Genomic DNA, 18,101 nt, shown 5'->3' with positions numbered 1-18,101 from the left:
TATTATGAAAAGGGGAAAAGACATGTGATGGAATGAAAGCCAATATGCATAGCAAGATTTCATACACATAAAAATGTGTGGCCAAAGGTCTGCAAGGTGCATAATGTAACCCATGGAAGGGGAATGGAATGTAAAAGGGGAAGGAACTTCTCACCTTTAGTAATGTATACTTCTATATTATTTAAATTTTACATTTAGGCTGTATTCACACACTGTTTAATTTTGTGTGTGTGTGTGTGTGTGTGTGTGTGTATTTTTTCTGAAGCTGGAAACGGGGAGAGACAGTCAGACAGACTCCCGCATGCGCCCGACCAGGATCCACCCGGCACGCCCACCACGGGCGACGTTCTGCCCACCAGGGGGCAATGCTCTGCCCCTCTGGGGCATCGCTCTGCTGCGACCAGAGCCACTCTAGTGCCTGGGGCAGAGGCCGAGGAACCATCCCCAGTGCCCGAGCCATCTTTGCTCCAATGGAGCCTCGGCTGCAGGAGGGGAAGAGAGAGACAGAGACGAAGGAGAGGGGGAGGGGTGGAGAAGCAGATGGGTGCTTCTCCTGTGTGCCCTGGCCGGGAATCGAACCCGGGACTTCTGCACGCCAGGCCGACGCTCTACCACTGAGCCAACCGGCCAGGGCCACTGTTTAATTTTTAAAGTTGATTTTAACTGGAAAAAGACATGTTGTCCTTGGTCAATAGAGGCACTTGCCAACTCCTGGAAATAATCTTCCTTAGCCTGTTCGGTCTAAAGTACCTCTCTTCCTCCAGTCTTGTGACTGCTTCCTTTTCTTCCCCCTCAAAACACTTGCCTCAATCCAAAATTCACTTGTAGAGATGTTATTGGTCTCCCCCAACAGCTAGAATGCAGATTTGTGATGGCAAAATCTCATCATTCTTGTTCAATTTCAATTCTCTGGCATCTAGAAGAGAAGCTGGCATTAAGTCAATAAATATTTGAATGATGAAACAGGTGACTGCTCGTCTTTGTACCATTGTTTTCAACTGCACAACTCCAAAAGGGCGGGAGCTGTAAGGAAATGTATCCATTTGTCTAGGTTTTATATCTGCTTCCAAAGTACCCGCCTCTTCTTTGTTAGACACGCTTGTTTCAAGGGCCTCAGAGAAAATGTACCCAATGTTGGATTCTAGCAGTCACAGACTCTAAAAGAGAAGTAAGTGCTTACTAACTATATGTTGGCCTGCCTCCCAAACAGCATGAGATAGTGAGTTAATCAGGGTTGTCCAGAGAAACGGAACCAATAGGATGGATATACAGATAGATGGGTACATAGATAAACACACAGAGAGGAATTTATTTTAAGGAACTGGCTGACGCTATTATGGGACTGATAAGTCCAAACCATGCAGGGTAAGTCTGCAGGCTGGACACCAGGGAAGAGTTGATGTTACAGCTTGAGCCCAAAGGCAGTCTGCTGGCCAAGTGCCCTCTTCTTCAGGTGACATCAGTCTGTTTTTTCTTAAGGTCTTCCACTGACCAAATGAGGCCCACCTCACTGTAGAGAGTGATGTGTTTTATTCAGTCTCCTGATTTAAATATTATCTCATCAAAAAAAAAAAAAGAATACCATTACAGAAACATCTAGGCTAGTGTTGGACTGAATATCTGGCCACCATGGCCTTAGCCAAGTTAACTGTCACAGGCAGGATGACAGAGATTCAGCAGATGAGGGATGCTGGGGGGAGGAAGGTTCCTCTGGTGAAAATATTAAAAACAAGGGCATGTGTGAGAAAGAAGGGGCAATTTCTTTTGTTTTAATTTTTATTTTATTATTATTAATTTTAATTGGGTGACATTGATAAATCAGGGTACACATGTTCAGAGAAAAGATCTCCAGGTTATTTTGACATTTGATTATGTTGCATACCCATCACCCAAAGTCAAATTGTCTTTTATCCAGTTTTCTTTGTGCCCCTCCCCTCCCCCCATCTCCTCTCCCACTCCCGGTAACCACCACCCTCTTGTCCATGTCTCTGAGTCTCATTTTTATGTCCCACCTATGTATGGAATCATATAGTTCTTAGTTTTTTCTAATTTACTTATTTCACTCAGTATAATGTTATCAAGGTCCATCCATGTTGTTGTAAATGATCCGATATCATCATTTCTTATGTCTGAGTAGTATTCCATAGTATATATGTACCAAGCTTTTTAATCCATTCATCCACTGACGGACATTTGGGCTGTTTCCAGATCTACGCTATTGTGAACAATGCTGCCATAAACATGGGGGTGCATTTCTCCTTTTGAAACAGCGCTATGGTGTTCTTGGGGTGGGGTATATTCCTAAAAGTGGGATAGCTGGGTCAAAAGGCAGTTCGATTTTTAATTTTTGAGGAATCTCCATACTGTTTTCCACAGTGGCTGCACCAGTCTGCATTCCCACCAGCAGTGCAGGAGGGTTCCCTTTTCTCCACATCCTCGCCAGCACTTATTCTGTGTTGTTTTGTTGATGAGCGCCATTCTGACTGGTGTGAGGTGATATCTCATTATGGTTTTAATTTGCATTTCTCTAATGATTAGTGATGTTGAACATTTTTTCATCTGCCTATTGGCCATCTGCATGTCCTCATTGGAGAAATGTCTATTCATTTCTTTTGCCCACTTTTTGATTGGATTGTTTGTCTTCCTGGTGTTGAGTTTTACAAGTTCTTTATAAATTTTGGTTATCAGATGTATTGTTGAATATGTTCTCGCATTGTGTAGTTTGTCTCTTTATTCTGTTCTTATTGTCTTTGGCTGTGCAAAATCTTTTTAGTTTGATATAGTCCCATTTGTTTATCCTGTCTTTTATTTCACTTCCCCGTGGAGATAAATTGGCAAATATATTGCTGCGAGAGATGTCAGAGAGCTTACTGACTGTGTTTTCTTCTAAGATGCTTATGGTTTCACTACTTACATTTAAGTCTTTTATCCATTTTGAGTTTATTTTTGTGAGTGGTGTAAGTTGATGGTCTAGTTTCATTTATTTTGCAGGTAGCTGTCCAATTTTCCCAACACCATTTGTTAAAGAGACTGTCTTTACTCCATTGTATGCTCTTACCTCCTTTGTCAAATATCAGTTGTTCATAAAGGTGTGGGTTTATTTCTGGGTTCTCTGTTCTGTTCCATTGATCTATATGCCTGTTCTTATGCCAGTAACAAGCTGTTTTGAGTACAATGGTCTTGTAGTATAACTTGATATCAGGAAGTGTGATACCTCCCACTTTATTCTTCCTTTTCAAGATTGCTGAGGCTATTTGTGTTCTCTTTTGGTTCCATATAAATTTTTGGAATATGTGTTCTATATCTTTGAAGTATGTCACTGGTATTTTAATTGGTATTGCATTAAATTTATAAACTGCTTTGGTTAATATAGACATTTTAATGATGTTTATTCTTCCTAACCATGAGCATGGTATATGCTTCCACTTGTTTGTATCTTCCTTGATTTCTTTTATCAATGCTTTGTAATTTTCCGAGTACAAGTCTTTAGTCTCCTTGGTTAAATTTACTCCTAGATACTCAATTTTTTGGTTGTAATAGTGAAGGGAATTGTTTCCTTAAGTTCTCTTTCTGACAGATTATTGTTGGTGTATAAAAATGCCTCTGATTTCTGAGTATTTATATCCTGCCACTTTCCTGAATTCATTTATCAGGTCCACTGAGACTTTAGGGTTTTTTACATACAATATTATATCATCTGCAAATAATGATAGTTTTACTTCTTCTTTTCCAATTTGGATGCCTTTTTTTTTTTTCTTGTCTGATAGCTGTGGCTAGGACTTCCAGGAATATGTTGAATAAGAGTGGTGAAAGGGGGCACCCTTGCCTTGTTCTCGATCTTAAGGAAATTGCTTTTAATTTTGCCCATTGAGTATGACGTTGGCTGTGGGTTTGTCATAGATGCCCTTTATTGTGTTGAGATATATTCCCTGTATTCCCACTTTGCTGAGAGTTTTGATCATGAATGGGTGCTGGATTTTATCAAATGCTTTTTCTGCATCTATTGAAATTATCATGTGGTTTTTCTCTTTCCTTTTGTTTATGTAATGGATCACATTGATTGATTTGCAAATATTGTACCAGCCTTACCTCCCCAGAATAAATCCCACTTGATCATGGTGTATGATTTTTTTCATATATTGCTGTATCTGGTTTGCTAATATTTTGTTGAGAATTTTAGCATCTAAATTCATCAGGGATATTGCCCTATAATTTTTTTCTTTGTGTTGTCCTTGCCTGGTTTTGGAATCAGAATTACACTCGCCTCATAATAGAAACTTGGAAGTGTTCCTTTCTCTTGAATTTTTTAAAATAGCTTGAGAAGGATAGGAGTTAGTTCTTCTTTGAATATTTGGTAGAATTCACTTGTAAAGCCATCAGGCCCTGGACTTTTCTTTGTTGGGAGTTTTTGATAACTGTTTCAATCTCATTTGTTGTAATCAGTCTCTTTAGGTTTTCTCATTCTTCCAGATTAATTTTTGGAAGATTATTTGTTTCAAGGAATTTGTCCATTTCATCTAGGTTGTCTAGTTTTTTGGCATACAGTTCTTCATAGTATTTTCTTACAATATTTTGTATTTCTGTTGTGTTAATTATTATTTCTCCACTCTCATTTCTAAATGTATTTATTTCAGTCCTCTCTCTTTTTTTCTTGGTGAGTCTGATTAAAAGTTTATCGATCTTCTTTACCTTTTCAGAGAACCAGCTCCTGGTTTTATGGGTCCTCTGTATTGTTTCTTTAGCCTCTATGTCATTTATTTCTGCTCTGATCTTTATTATTTCTTTCCTTCTCCTACCTCTGGGCTTTACTTGCTCTTCTTTTTCCAGTTCTTTTAGATGCAAGATCAAGTTGTTTATTTGAGCTTTTTCTAGCTTCTTAAGGTATGCCTGTCATACTGTGAAGTTCCATCTCAGGACTGCTTTTGCTGTGTCCCATAAATTTTGAGTTGATGTATGCTCATTGTCATTCATTTCTAGGAATTTTTTTTATTTCTTCTTGATCTCATTATTAACCCATTTGTTATTTAAAACATGCTATTTAGTTTTCAAGTTTTTGAGTATTTTTTAGTTTTTCTGTTGTGGTTGATTTTTAGTTTCATGCCCTTGTGATCAGAGAGAATGCTTGATATAATTTCAATCTTCTTAAATTTGTTGATACCGCTTTTGTGCCCCAACATGTGGTCTATCCTAGAGAATGTACCATGAGTGCTTGAAAAGAATGTATATTCTGCTGCTTTAGTGTGAAAGGTTCTGAAGATATCTATTAAATCCAGTTGATCTAGTGTGCTCTTCAGGTCTGCTGTTTCTTTGTTAATTTTCTTTCTGGAGGATCTATCTAGTAATGTTATTGGGGTATTGAAATCCCCTACTATTACAGTATTGCTGTTGATCTTGCCCTTTATATCCATCAAAGTCTGCTTTATATATTTAGGTGCTCCTATATTAGGTGTATAGATATTTATAATAGTTATATCTTCCTGTTGGATTGATCCTTTTATCATTATGTAGTGACCTTCTTTATCTCTTACTATAGCCTTTGTTTTAAAGTCCATTTTGTCTGATATAAGTATTGCTACCCCAACTTTTTATTCATTTCCATTTGCATGAAATATTTTTTCCATCCTTTTACCTTCCGTCTATGTGCATCTTTTGTTTAAAGGTGTGTCTCCTATAGACAGCATATGTACAGGTCCTGTTTTCTTATCCATGCAGCTACCCTATGTCTTACATTTAAGGTTATTATTGATATGTAGTTGTTTATTGCCATTTTATTCTTTAAAGCTGTATTCCTTTTTTGCTATATTCTTTTCCCCCTTTGATCTGTTTACAACAGGCCCCTTAGCATTTCTTGAAGCATTGGTTTGGTTGTAGTGTATTCCTTGAGTTCTTTTTGTCTAGGAAGCTTTTTATTTCTCCTTCAATTTTAAACGATAGCCTTGCTGGATAAAATTGTATTGATTGTAGGCTTTTGTTCTGCATTACTTTGAATATTTCTTGCCATTCCCTTCTGGCCTCAAGTGTTTCTGTTTAGAAGTCAGATGCCATCCTTATGGGGGATCCTTTGTAGGTGATAGCCTCTCTTTTTTTAGCAGCTTTTAATATTTTCTCTTTATCACTTAGCTTTGGTATTTTAATTATGATGTGTCATTGTGTAGATTTTTATTGGTTTATCTTTAATGGAATTCTCTGTGCTTCTTGAACTTGTGAGGCTTTTTCCTGTGTTAATTTAGGAAAGTTTTCAGCTATGATATGATTGAACAAAGTCTCTATCCCTTGTTCTTTCTCTTCTTCTTCAGGAACCCCTATGATGAGGATGTTATTTCTTTTCATGTTGTCACAGAGCTCTCTTAGAGATTCCTCGGACTTTTTAAGTCTCTTTTATTTATGCTGTTCTGCTTCCATGCCTTCATTTATCTTGTCCTCTAACTTGCTGATTCAATCCTCAGCTTCATCTATCCTGGTTTTAATTCCTTCCATTGTGGTCTTCATTTCTGATATTGTATTTCTCATTTCTGATTCTTTTTTATTATTTCAATGTCCTTTTTTATATTTGCTGCCTTTATTTAGGTGTTTGTAATGACCATCTACTGTTGTTCTAAGATCTTTGAGCATCCTAACAATCATTACTTTAAATTCTGAATCTGGTAATTTGGTTATATCTGAGTCATTCAGGTCCTTTCTGGGGTTTTCTTTTGTTTCATTTGTGTTGCATTTATCTGCCTTCCCATTTTGTCTGTGTATAAGAAGGTTTTGGCCACTGGAGTCCAATGACTGTGGCCTCTGCATTCCATAGGTGTGATCTGTCTGCTGGCCCGCCACCCCATGTGCCGCTTCTGTCTAGGGTGTTCGGGTATGGGTGTTGCTGGTGCCAGCCCACTGGGGCTGTTGCTGCATTTCTGCCTCTCCTCCATGGGAGGGGCTGTGATCACATGCCTGGGTCTACAAGCTTCGCGGCTTCAGCCTTTGCCTTGCCCCTTTGGGTGGAGTTATGCACCACACTTGTGTTGCAAGCCTCAGCATCGCAGGCAGGGTTGAGCACCTTTGTTCTGCTGTGGCTCTCTGCCTATTTCCAGGTTTTTGCCCCACCGCTGCAGGAGGAGCCTGCTCGCTGGTGGGCTGCAAACCTCCGATCTGCAGGCCAAATGGGGCTGTGCACCCTCGGACTTTGCCTGTTCTGGGCTTTCAACCCATCCTCACGGGAGGAGCCAGCTTGCGCATGGGGCCACAAGCCTCAATTCTGCAGGCCAGCGAAGGCTGTGCATTCATGCGTCCTTGATTATCAGTGGGTCTCCGCCCCTTTTGTGGCTCCCGCCCTTCCCCTGCAGGCAAGATTGCAAGCAGACCCGCAGCTGAGCCTGACTGCTTTCGCATGTTCCCTCTGCCCCCGCTGGACAAGACTGAGCTCACACCCAGGCCTCAGTCATGGTGGGCCGGCTTCTGCCCTTGCCGATGGAACCACATTTCCACATCCTGCCACCGCCCACCCTCCAGTGAGCCCTCAGCTGTGTGTGTGTGTGGGGGGCAGTGCAGCTCAGACCCAAAGACTCCATACTATAGTCCCAAAATCTCCCTCTTTCTTAGCAACTCTGCTCTGAGTGCTACTGGAGAGCTTGTTTGGCTTGTGTCCTGCCTCCCTTTGCTGGTATTGCTGTTTCCAGGGGAAATATTTGCTTCAAATTTGGGGAGTGACTCACCCCAGGGGTTAGGGTGGCTGTCTCTCAAAGTGTTTCTCCCTGTACCTCCTAGATTATACTCTCTTCCCACTGCTGCATTCCTCTTCTCTCTTCCATCCCCTGGAGCCACCAGGTGGGTGGTTATGAGAGAGGTTTTCTGCACAGTCCCTTTAAGAAGAATCCTGGGTTTGAGAAATCTGTCTCTTTCTCACAAACTGTATCCTGACTTGTTTCGCAGCTAAATACTGTCCATACGCCTCTTCTAGGCTCTGGGGATGCAGCCTGGGGCTTTGCTCCTTGGGCTCAGAACCCTCCATTCTCCACAAAACTCACTTCCCATAATGTGAGATTCTCCAGGCTGCTGTTCGATCCCGGTAGCTGGGCAGCCCTCTCTGCATTTCCACTTTTCCTACCAGTCTCAGTGTGGCTTCTTCAGTCTTCCTTGGTTTAAAAGACCTCTAAGAGGAGAACCTAAATATATAAAGCAGACTTTGATGGATTTAAAGGGTGAGATCAACAGCAATACTATAATAGTAGGGGATTTCAATACTCCACTAACATCACTAGATAGATCCTCAAGAAAGAAAATTAACAAAGAAACAGCAGACTTATTGCACAGACTAGATCAACTGGATTTAATAGATATCTTCAGAACCTTTCACCCTAAAGCAGCAGAATATACATTCTTTTCAAGTGCTCATGGTACATTCTCTAGGATAGACCACATGTTAGGGCACAAAAGAGCTCCCAACAAATTTAAGAAGATTGAAATCATATCAAGCACTTTCTCCGATCACAACAGCATGAAACTAGAAATGAACCACAACAGAAAAGCTCAAAAATTCTCAAACACATGGAAACTAAATAGCAGGTTGTTAAATAACGAATGGATTAAGAATGAGATCAAAGAAGAAATAAAAAATTCCTAGAAATGAATGACAATGAGCATACATCAACTCAAAATTTATGGGACACAGCAAAAGCAGTCCTGAGGGGGAAGTTCATAGCACAACAGGCACACTTTAAGAAGCTAGAAAAAGCTCAGATAAACAACTTAACCCTGCATCTAAAAGAACTAGAAAAAGAAGAGCAAGTAAAGCCCAAATGTAGTAGAAGGAAGGAAATAATAAAGATCAGAGCAGAAATAAATGACATAGAGGCTAAAGAAACAATACACAGGATCAATGAAACTAGGAGCTGGTTCTTTGAAAAGGTAAACAAGATTGATGAACCTTTAACTAGACTCACCAAGAAAAAGAGAGAGAGGACTCAAATAAATACATTTAGAAATGAGAGTGGAGAAATTACAACTGACACAACAGAAATACAAAATATTGTAAAATCTATGAAGAACTGTATGCCAAAAAACTAGACAACCTAGATGAAATGGACAAATTCCTTGAAACAAATAATCTTCCAAAAATTAATCTGGAAGAATCAGAAAACCTAAACAGACCGATTACACCAAATAAGATCGAAACAGTTATCAAAAAACTCCCAACAAAGAAAAGTCCGGGGCCCGATGGCTTCACAACTGAATTCTACCACATATTCAAAGAAGAACTAACTCCTATCCTTCTCAAACTATTTCAAAAAATTCAAGAGGAAGGAAGACTTCCAAGCTCCTTTTATGAGGCAAGCATAATTCTGTTTCCAAAACCAGGCAAAGACAACACAAAGAAAGAAAATTATAGGCCAATATCTCTGATGAATATAGATGCTAAAATCCTCAACAAAATATTAGCAAACTGGATCCAATAATATATGGAAAAAATCATCCACCATGATCAAATGGGATTTATTCTGGGGAGCAAGGCTGGTACAATTTTCGTAAATCTATCAATGTGATTCATCACATAAACAAAAAGGATAAAAACCATATGATAATTTCAATAGATGCAGAAAAAGCATTTGTTAAAATCCAGCACCCATTCATGATCAAAACTCTCAGCAAAGTGGGAATACAGGGAACATACCTCAACATGATAAAAGCCATCTATGAGAAACCCACAGACAATGTCATACTCAGTGGGCAAAAATTAAAAGCAATACCCTTAAGATCAGGAACACAGCAGGGGTGCCTCCTTTCACCACTCTTATTTAACATAGTCCTGGAAGTCCTAGCCACAGCAATCAGACAAGAAGAAGAAATAAAAGGCATTCGAGTTGGAAAAGAAGTAAAACTATCATTATTTGCAGATGATATGATATTGTATATAGAAAACCCTAAAGTCTCAGTCAAAAAACTACTGGACCTGATAAATGAATTCAGCAAAGTGGCAGGATATAAAATCAATACTCAGAAATGAGAAGCATTTTTATATGCCAACAATGAACAGTCAGAAAGAGAAATTAAGGAAACAATCCCCTTCACTATTACAACCAAAAAAAATAAAGTACCTGGGAGTAAACTTAACCAAGGAGACTAAAGACTTGTACTCGGAAAATTACAAAGCATTGATAAAAGAAATCAAGGAAGATACAAACAAGTGGAAGCATATACCATGCTCATGGTTAGGAAGAATAAACATCATTAAAATGTCAATATTACCCAAAGCAATCTTATAAATTCAATGTAATACCAATTAAAATACCAATGACATACTTCAAAGATATAGACCACATATTCCAAAAATTTATATGGAACCAAAAAAGAACACAAATAGCCTCAGCAATCTTAAAAAAGAAGAATAAAGTGGGAAGTATCACATTTCCTGATATCAAGTTATATTACAAAGCCATTGTACTCAAAACAGCTCGGTACTGGCATAAGAACAGGCATATAGACCAATGGAACAGAACAGAGAACCCAGAAATAAACCCACAATTCTATGGACAACTGATATTTGACAAAGGAGGTAAGGAAATACAATGGAGTAAAGACAGTCTCTTTAACAAATGGTGTTGGGAAAATTGGACAGCTACCTGCAAAATAAATGAAACTAGACCACCAACTTACACCACTCACAAAAATAAACTCAAAATGAATAAAAGACTTAAATGTAGGCCGTGAAACCATAAGCATCTTAGAAGAAAACATAGGCAGTAAGATCTCCGACATCTCTCACAGCAATATATTTGCTGATTTATCTCCACGGGGAAGTGAAATAAAAGACAGGATAAACAAATGGGACTATATCAAACTAAAAAGATTTTGCACAGCTAAAGACAACAAGAACAGAATAAAAAGACAAACTACACAATGGGAGAACATATTTGACAATACGTCTGATAAAGGGTTAATAACCAAAATTTATAAAGAACTTGTAAATGTCAACACCAGGAGACAAACAATCCAATCCAAAAATGGGTAAAAGGAATGAATAGACACTTCTCCAAAGAGGACATACAGATGGCCAATAGGCATATGAAAAAAATGCTCAACATCACTAATCATTAGAGAAATGCAAATTAAAACCACAATGAGATATCACCTCACACCAGCCAGAATGGCGCTCATCAACAAAACAACACAGAATAAGTGCTGGCGAGAATGTGGAGAAAAGGGAGCCCTCCTGAACTGCTGGTGGGAAAGGAGACTGGTGCAGCCACTATGGAAAACATTATGGAGATTCCCCAAAAAACTGAAAATCGAACTGCCTTTTGACCCAGCTATCCCACTTTTAGGAATATACCCCAAGAACACCATAGAACAGCTCCAAAAGGAGAAATGCACCCCCATGTTTGTGGCAGCATTGTTCGCAATAGTGAAGATCTGGAAACAGCCCAAGTGTCCGTGAGAGGATGAGTGGATCAAAAAGTTTTGGTACATATATACTATGGAATACTACTCAGCCATAAGAAATGATGACATTGGATCATTTACAATAACATGGATGGACCTTGATAACATTATATGGAGTGAAATAAGTAAATCAGAAAAAAACTAAGAACTATATGAATCCATACATAGATGGGACGGGACATAAAAGTGAGACTCAGAGACATGAACAAGAATGTGATGGCAACGGGGGTGGGGGTGGGGGAGGGGTGATGGGGAGAGGAAGGAGAGAGGGGTTGGGGAAGGGAGGGGCACAAAGGAAACCAGATAGAAGGTGACAGAAGACAATTTGACTTTGGGGGAGGGGTATACAGCACAATCAAATGTCAAAATAATCTGGAGATGTTTTCTCCCAACATATATACCCTGAATTATCAATGTCACTGCATTAAATTTAATAAAAGGAAAAAAAAGTCCTCTAAGTTTAGTCCAAAGTTGGTTTTTCCAGATGATGGTTCTTAAAATTAAGTTGTAATCCACTTTGGTTCTGGGAGGTGGAAGTTGGTACATCCGCCTACTCCATCACCATCTTGCCACTCTTAGAAGGGGCAATTTCTATACAAATTCCTTACAGATATTGAATTTATTTTAACCCTCCTGTGCAACAATTAGAAAGAGTCAGGAAGTAGAGCCACATTCAACAGTTGGGAACCCTAGCTCTCCAGTGTCATCTCAGCCCCAAGCCAAGACCTACCTTTTGTCAGAGACCCATAGCTCTGAATCCCCAACTTCAACTGTAGTGACACTCTCTGCAGTGTCATTATATTCCTGAGTAAGGATGGCAACCAATTTTACCCAATTTACTTGTAAGTACACTGAAATGTAGACTAGCTTAACAAGCAAGCTGAAGTGGCACATTGAAAGAGCTGTCCAGAGAAATTAGAATAAGATTTGGCAGGCATGTTTGAAAAGCTTATATTTTGGGCTCACATTATTACAGCCAGTGAACTTTGACAGTTAGATTCTCCGTTTGATTCAACTCAGGCAGGTGTTCTGTTATCATAGGTGTTCTGTTAGGCTCTGTTGATATGCTGGTGGCAAGAGGAGTTGATCAGAGACAACCACTCAGAAAAGGGAGGTTTTGTAAAAGAAAGGGTAGACTGGGCATTAGAGGAACAGAATTCCAATAGGTTTAACACCTTTCTGGGTAATTTGGGACAAGTCACTTAATCACCAAGCCTCAGTTTCCTCTCTGATTCTCTCCCAGCCCAACAATTTCATGGGATCTCTAATTTCAGACATTTAACTGGCCATAAAGACCACATGCTGTTCTCCTTGTGCCTAAAGCTAGTCCTATATGCCTTTATATATCTGCTACTGCTGCTGTTGATTTTATTTCTACCACTGAAGTAATTTTAAAACCCATATTAAAAGGCATTTATTTTTCCCACAATAGTGAGTTAGAATACAGGTTCTGAATTGCTTTACAAATCAACTGAACGTTTGTCTAATTATAAATAGAAACAAATACTATGTGAGTGATAAAAATGAAGCTGGGAACTATCTAAAGAACCTGGTCAGATTTCCAAATCCTATTATATTCTTTTATAGTTTGGTTTCAAATAAGTTTCCAATACTTGGGAAGTCAGTTATTCTTTCTTAATATTCTTCTTGCTCACTTGATTCAGAAAAATCTTTTGTTGCTATGGAAGTCAATCTGTTTTAAAATTCTCTCCACATGCCTTTACAATTGTCAAAAGTCATACCTAATTATAATGCTGAATGAGTGGATGTGGGATCACGTATGACATAAAAAAGGACACTTTTGCTAAGTTTAGTGTTCTACCAGACTTTAACTCTTTCCCATCCTTTCACATTCCACTTGAACTAGTGTGTAAAATTTTATTACTCTTTCCCTGAGCATCTGGTTATTTTAATTAATTTCTCCCCCTTATCAGCAGACTTAATGATTCACTTCCATGCCTTGCTTTGCCACGTGCATCAGAGCAGTATTGTTAGTTAGAGGTGTCTCCATGGCTGTTAAGAAGCTCTGACCCTGGATGAAGAAATAAGCAGTGTTCTGAGCAGGAGAAGAGGGATGAGATTATGGCTTTGAGCATTGACCATCACCTTTATTTTGCCCTTGTGTTTTGTCATGTATGCACACATACACACAGCTACAGTATATGTATCATTGTACGTAGTCTTATGTCAATAATGCGTGGTGAGTGAAGATGAGGGCACATTCCAGATTTTTTAACCTAGTCTAAATTCAGCTCCTTCATAAAGCTTCATCTGAGTAGCCCTTTTTAAATCAGAGTTCTCTAATTACTCCAGATTCCCTTAGCCCTGAGCTACTTATGTGCCTCTGCTGTCATAGCAAAGTCACAGGCTGACATCTACAGCAGGGAAGATAAGTAAGCAATGTGGGAACTTGTGGTACAAGACCAGGCTGCAGGCATACACGGACATGACTGCCATTGAGGGAAATGTCAGACTTGCTTTAAAAAAATGAGAAATAATATGTAAGTGTCTGGAATTAAGAATGGAGACACGTCAAATATCAAGTGGTGTGTATGGCATCTGTTTATGCAAGGTGTGTGAACATGTCCCTAGTCCACTGCAGCCCTCAGTAGGTTGCTTTCATCCTTCACTGAGGAGCATTCTGGGCACACAGCTCAGCCCCAGACACTGAGTGTCTTCCAGCACTAAAAATGTGTGGCAACACATGCATGAACATGAATACATCCTTGTGGAAGGGTATTACCGCCACTAAAAATTGTGTGGAGGCCAACATCTATCATGAAGAAGGAATAAATTGGCAACCCATACCCTGTGCTTCTTTCTATTTTGCCTTTTATTCCCAAGGGTAATCTTCTAAGGAAGAATTGTCTTCCTGGGGGCATATTTTTCATATAACTTTCACTTGTTCACACAGAATGAGCAAAGAATGGAGTATAAAGCAGGTGAGATTTTGTTTGCACATTATGGGATTCTTAGTGTTAAACAAAGGAGTAGTTTATAAACTGGATGTATGGTCTTCAAACCTGGAGCACATAAAAAAATATATCAAAAACAATTAACCTGAAGTTGCTTGGGTCTGAAATGATAAGAATTGAATGCAAATTATCTTAACTAGCTATGAAATTGATCAGACATAGATATGAAGAGAATAATACAATTATTTATCCTATAAATCAGGGGTCTCAAACTCAACTCAGCATGTGGGCCACAGAGCAAGATCACAGCCGTTCAGCGGGCCGCACTAGGTCTACAAAAGGCAACTGTTATGCAACACTTTTCTTGAACTTCGTGGATTAGTCTGCGGGCCACACAAAATTGTTTGGCGGGCCGCGAGTTTGAGACCCCTGCAAATACTTGCTAAGCACCTATTATATATCGAACACTATGCCTGGCACTGGAAACACAACGAACGGACTCTTGTCAAGGCCCTCATAGTCCTAGGGGTATGACAAATAGACAAACAAAAATTGCTATACAGTTCAGTACATAATTCTAGAAAATCCTAGACATGTGCCTTGGGTGCTATGAAGTACAGAGGAGAGGCACCTTATCTGAGCAATGTATCCTAAGGATGGCTTTCTGACAATGCCCAGTCCTCCAGTCCTAAAAACTAAATTGTCATGTGATAATGAGGAAAACTGATAAACTCATCTGTAGGAATAAAGTAATATGCATTAGAATAATACCTTGGGGTGGTGCACTGTTAGCACACAAGACAAAAATCAATTAACAACTATGTAAAATTTACTCATGTTGCCCATAAAATACTGTGTATATGAATATGTGCAGTTTTATGCTATAACTATATTCGGTAATAAATATGCATAAACATATGGTACAAACAATAAACATAAGAATTGCTTTCAGCAGAGCAGGATGTTCTCAGTGCGAGAGACAGAAGAAAAATGTGATGGAGGGTCACACACTTATTTAGTAATATAGCAGAATTGTTTGCAGAATTTAAATGACTTCTTTCTACCTCTACTTTTATTTTTTTACTTTTTTCAATCAGGGGTAGATAGATTTGTCTAAGTTAAATGAGCACATGGTGTGATTACACTGTATTACTTTGAATTCTCTTTAGAACAGTAACAAGATACAATTTGGCAAATATCTTTGAAATACCTTAACCAATTCTCTGAAAATGGTGGTTCAGAGTACTTAAGAAATAAATAAAACAGCTGTAAAATTAACCTTCACAAATAATTAATGTTTATTAATTTTAGTGTATTTATATTTTTTCTTTTTCTTTTTTTGAATTTTATTTAAAAAATTAAATTTAACAGGATGACATTGATAAATAAGAGTACATAGGTTTCAGGAAAACATTTCTATAGCATTTGAACTGTTGATTATGTTGTATACCCATCACCCAAAGTCAAACCATTTTCCATTACTTTATATTTGTTCTCTCTATACACAATTCCCCCACCACCACCTCTCCTATCCCTTTCTTCCACATCCCCCTCCCCCTGGTAACTACTTCAGTTTTATCTATATCCATGAGTCTCAGTTTTATATCCCACCTATGTGAAATCATACAGTTCTTAGCTTTTTCTGATTTACTTATTTCACTCAGTATAATCTTTTCAAGGTCCATCCATGTTGTCATAAATGTCACTATTTCATTATTTCTTATGGCTATAGTATTTCATTGTATATATACATATGTACCATGCCTTCTTTATCCAATCCTCTATTGTTGGATACTTAGGTTGTTTCCATGTCTTGGCCACTGTGAATAATGCTGCAATGAACATGGAGATGCATGTGTCTTCATGTACCAATGTTTTTGAGTTTGGAGGATAAATACCCAGTAAAGGGATTGTGAGTCATCTACTAGTTCTAAAATTAATTTTTTGAGAAGTCACCATACTTTCTTCCATAATATTTGAACTAGTTTCACTCCCAGCAGCAGTGAATGAGGGATCCTTTTTCTCCACAGCCTTTCCAACACTTGTTATTACCCGTCTTGTTCATAACAGCCAATCTAACTGGGGTAAGGTGGCATCTGATTGTAGTTTTTATTTGCATTTCTCAAATAGCTAGAGAAGATTCGCATCTTTTCATATCTTTTGGCCATTTGTATGTCCTCTTGGGAGAAATGTCTGTGCAGGTCCTCTCCCCACATTTTAATTGGATTCTTTGCTTGTTTGTTGCTGAACTTTATGATTTTTTCTATATATTGGATATTAACCCCTTATTAGAAGAACTGTTTACAAATATCATCTCCCATTTAGTTGGCTGCCTATTTGGTTTGTTGTCAGTTTGAGTTTTTTTCTTTCTTTTCCTTTTTTTGTTTCTTTTCTTTGTTTTCCTTTTTTTTCTGTTCAGAAGCTTTTTAATTTGATATAGTCCCATTCATTTATTTTTGCCTTTACTTCCTTTGCCTTAGAGTCAAATTCACAAATTGTTCTCTATGGCCAAGCTCTATGAGTTTAGTACTTGTTTTCTTTTATGTAATTTATTGTCTCAGCTCTTATATTTAAGTCTTTGATTCATTCTGAATTAATTTTTATGCATGGGTACAAACGGTAGTCAAGTTTCATTCTTTTGCATGTGACTTTCCAGTTTTCCTAGCACCATTTATTTAACAGGCTTTCTTTACTTCATTGTGTGTTTTGGCCCCTTTGTTGAAGGTTATTTGTCCATATGTAAGTAGTTTTATTTTTGGACTCTCAATTCTATTCCATTGGTCCTTAAGTCTGTTTTTCTGCCAGTACCAAGCTGGGGTTTTTGTTGTTGTTGTTGTTGTTGTTTTATTAGTTTATTGGCCATCTGTATGTCTTCTTTGAAGAAATGTCTATTCAAGTCCTTTGCCTATTTTTAAATCAGGTTGCTTGTTTTTCTATTGTTGTTGAGTTATAAGAGTTCTTTATATATTCTGGATATTAAATTTTTTATCAGACATATGATTTACAAGTATTTTCTCCCATCTTATGGGCATCTTTAGCAAATTTTCATCTTTGAGATGATGGCTGCTATATAGAATTTACTTGGGGAGCAAACTTGGGTTTGCAGCACGATAATGCCTTGCCACCTTTCCCTTCCCTCCCTCCAAACAAATACTAATGAATAGACCTGCTTAACAATGAAATGTATTCAGTTTTTATATTTATTCTTTCTAATCAGGAATTAGGTGGGTGATCAGTCCTGGTAACATTAATAGACAAGCTGTTTTGATTAACATGGCTCTATAGTACAATTTGAAGTCAGGTCGTGTGATACCTCTGGCTTCATTCTTTTATCTCAGGATTGCTTTGGCTATTTGGGAATTTTATGGTTCAATACAAACCTGGTAATTTTTTGTTCTATTTCTTTAAAAAGTGACACTGGGATTTTGATGAGGATTGCATTAAATTTGTTTATTGCTTTGGGTAATATGGCCATTTTAACTATGTTGATTCTTCTGATCCATCAACATGGAATATTTTCCCATTTCATCGTGTCTTTTTCAATTTCTTTCGGTAACATTTTGTAGTTTTGAGTATATAGGTCCTTCACATCCTTTGTTAAGTTTATTCCTAGGTACTTTTTGTTGTTGTTGTTGTTGTTGCAATTTTAAAAAGAATTGGGATCTTTTTAGTTCATTTTCTGAAGTTTCATCATTGGAATATAGACTTTTGTATATTAATTTTGTATCCTGCAACTATACTGTATTGGTTTATTGTTTCTAATAGTTT

Source organism: Saccopteryx leptura, chromosome 1, assembly GCF_036850995.1.
Source record: "Saccopteryx leptura isolate mSacLep1 chromosome 1, mSacLep1_pri_phased_curated, whole genome shotgun sequence".
Taxonomy (NCBI): Eukaryota; Metazoa; Chordata; class Mammalia; order Chiroptera; family Emballonuridae; genus Saccopteryx; species Saccopteryx leptura.
This window is presented reverse-complemented; position numbering follows the sequence as displayed.